The following is a 2,500-nucleotide window of genomic DNA, read 5'->3' as shown; positions in this document are numbered from 1 at the left end:
CATATTATCCAGTATCGTTTCGGTATTGAATGGCAAAGAGCAGTGCCTATCCAGTTAAGGCGGAGGGAAAAAACAAGGATAGATCCATGCCCCGTGTGAGGATCGAACTCACGACCTTCAGATTATGAGACTGACGCGCTACCTACTGCGCTAACGAGGCATCTTGCGTGTGATTGGTTGTTGCCGTCCAGAGATAAGATGGAATTCTGTAAGCACAAAACTTCTTTTTTTTTTTTTTAATATGTACATGTATATATCTACATATATTGGAAAGTTTAAAGCAAGCTGTGAAAGCAACTTTTCCCATATGGTCTAGCGGTTAGGATTTCTGGTTTTCACCCAGGCGGCCCGGGTTCGACTCCCGGTATGGGAATGAGTGTTTTGCTAAGCTTGTGCCTGCATTCAAAGGCCTGCACCTTTCTTGCAGAATTAAGCGGCTTAGTTTGCAGATGCTCTTGGCAGCCAAAAATGCTGCGCTAACGAGGCCACTTGCAAGTGGTTGTTGATGCCATCCATGCTTAAAAATGAGTTTTCAAATCATGAAACTGATTTTTTTTCTACTTATTACTGAAAAAGGGTCTCAGTGGTTCCCATATGGTCTAGCGGTTAGGATTCCTGGTTCTCACCCAGGCGGCCCGGGTTCGACTCCCGGTATGGGAATGAGCATTTTCCTAAGCTTGCAACTACATCGAAAGACCCTCTGAATTAAGATAGCGCTCAAAAAGTTCATAAAAGTATCATTCAGGCTTGCCGTCTACAAGAGCACCTTTGCTTTTTCATCAAGAATGCCGTGACCCGGATTCGAACCGGGGTTGCTGCGGCCACAACGCAGAGTACTAACCACTATACGATCACGGCGACATTCACGAGCCAGGTAGGAGTCGAACCTACAATCTTCTGATCCGTAGTCAGACGCGTTATCCATTGCGCCACTGGCCCTGTGTGAGAGGTTGCCACTAATCATGCTCCCCATTTTGGACTTTTGCTACGCTCGCAGCCATATTCAAAGACCTCAACACGGTTGCTTTTAGCCCCTAGCCAAAACCCTTCTGCCTTGTTTGCTACCTTTCCATATTATCCAGTATCGTTTCGGTATTGAATGGCAAAGAGCAGTGCCTATCCAGTTAAGGCGGAGGGAAAAAACAAGGATAGATCCATGCCCCGTGTGAGGATCGAACTCACGACCTTCAGATTATGAGACTGACGCGCTACCTACTGCGCTAACGAGGCATCTTGCGTGTGATTGGTTGTTGCCGTCCAGAGATAAGATGGAATTCTGTAAGCACAAAACTTCTTTTTTTTTTTTTTTTTAATATGTACATGTATGTATCTACATATATTGGAAAGTTTAAAGCAAGCTGTGAAAGCAACTTTTCCCATATGGTCTAGCGGTTAGGATTCCTGGTTTTCACCCAGGCGGCCCGGGTTCGACTCACGGTATGGGAATGAGTGTTTTGCTAAGCTTGTGCCTGCATTCAAAGGTCTGCACCTTTCTTGCAGAATTAAGCGGCTTAGTTTGCAGATGCTCTTGGCAGCCAAAAATGCTGCGCTAACGAGGCCACTTGCAAGTGGTTGTTGATGCCATCCATGCTTAAAAATGAGTTTTCAAATCATGAAACTGATTTTTTTTCTACTTATTACTGAAAAAGGGTCTCAGCGGTTCCCATATGGTCTAGCGGTTAGGATTCCTGGTTCTCACCCAGGCGGCCCGGGTTCGACTCCCGGTATGGGAATGAGCATTTTCCTAAGCTTGCAACTACATCGAAAGACCCTCTGAATTAAGATAGCGCTCAAAAAGTTCATAAAAGTATCATTCAGGCTTGCCGTCTACAAGAGCACCTTTGCTTTTTCATCAAGAATGCTGTGACCCGGATTCGCTGCGGCCACAACGCAGAGTACTAACCACTATACGATCACGGCGACATTCACAAGCCAGGTAGGAGTCGAACCTACAATCTTCTGATCCGTAGTCAGACGCGTTATCCATTGCGCCACTGGCCCTGTGTGAGAGGTTGCCACTAATCATGCTCCCCATTTTGGACTTTTGCTACGCTCGCAGCCATATTCAAAGACCTCAACACGGTTGCTTTTAGCCCCTAGCCAAAACCCTTCTGCCTTGTTTGCTACCTTTCCATATTATCCAGTATCGTTTCGGTATTGAATGGCAAAGAGCAGTGCCTATCCAGTTAAGGCGGAGGGAAAAAACAAGGATAGATCCATGCCCCGTGTGAGGATCGAACTCACGACCTTCAGATTATGAGACTGACGCGCTACCTACTGCGCTAACGAGGCATCTTGCGTGTGATTGGTTGTTGCCGTCCAGAGATAAGATGGAATTCTGTAAGCACAAAACTTCTTTTTTTTTTTTTTTTTAATATGTACATGTATATATCTACATATATTGGAAAGTTTAAAGCAAGCTGTGAAAGCAACTTTTCCCATATGGTCTAGCGGTTAGGATTCCTGGTTTTCACCCAGGCGGCCCGGGTTCGACTCCTGG

The 2,500-nt window shown here is 45.7% G+C and overlaps 8 non-coding genes across 8 annotated transcripts; 3 read left to right on the top strand and 5 right to left on the bottom strand.

The window, feature by feature from the left end:
- Positions 1–87: 87 nt before the first annotated feature.
- On the bottom strand, positions 88–160 carry TRNAM-CAU (transfer RNA methionine (anticodon CAU)). The gene has a single exon. It is a non-coding gene; the product is annotated as a tRNA-Met (tRNA).
- A 141-nt stretch (positions 161–301) lies between these two features.
- Positions 302–373, top strand: TRNAE-UUC (transfer RNA glutamic acid (anticodon UUC)). The gene has a single exon. It is a non-coding gene; the product is annotated as a tRNA-Glu (tRNA).
- A 215-nt stretch (positions 374–588) lies between these two features.
- On the top strand, positions 589–660 carry TRNAE-CUC (transfer RNA glutamic acid (anticodon CUC)). The gene has a single exon. It is a non-coding gene; the product is annotated as a tRNA-Glu (tRNA).
- A 126-nt stretch (positions 661–786) lies between these two features.
- Positions 787–858, bottom strand: TRNAH-GUG (transfer RNA histidin (anticodon GUG)). The gene has a single exon. It is a non-coding gene; the product is annotated as a tRNA-His (tRNA).
- An 8-nt stretch (positions 859–866) lies between these two features.
- TRNAR-ACG (transfer RNA arginine (anticodon ACG)) lies at positions 867–939 on the bottom strand. Its single transcript has one exon. It is a non-coding gene; the product is annotated as a tRNA-Arg (tRNA).
- A 218-nt stretch (positions 940–1,157) lies between these two features.
- TRNAM-CAU (transfer RNA methionine (anticodon CAU)) lies at positions 1,158–1,230 on the bottom strand. Its single transcript has one exon. It is a non-coding gene; the product is annotated as a tRNA-Met (tRNA).
- A 431-nt stretch (positions 1,231–1,661) lies between these two features.
- TRNAE-CUC (transfer RNA glutamic acid (anticodon CUC)) lies at positions 1,662–1,733 on the top strand. The gene has a single exon. It is a non-coding gene; the product is annotated as a tRNA-Glu (tRNA).
- A 486-nt stretch (positions 1,734–2,219) lies between these two features.
- Positions 2,220–2,292, bottom strand: TRNAM-CAU (transfer RNA methionine (anticodon CAU)). The gene has a single exon. It is a non-coding gene; the product is annotated as a tRNA-Met (tRNA).
- Positions 2,293–2,500: the final 208 nt, after the last annotated feature.

The sequence above is a fragment of the Eleutherodactylus coqui genome, chromosome 2 (genome assembly GCF_035609145.1).
Source record: "Eleutherodactylus coqui strain aEleCoq1 chromosome 2, aEleCoq1.hap1, whole genome shotgun sequence".
NCBI classification, from domain to species: Eukaryota; Metazoa; Chordata; class Amphibia; order Anura; family Eleutherodactylidae; genus Eleutherodactylus; species Eleutherodactylus coqui.
Note: the sequence above shows the minus strand (reverse complement) of the source record. Positions and strands in the feature narration are given on the sequence as shown.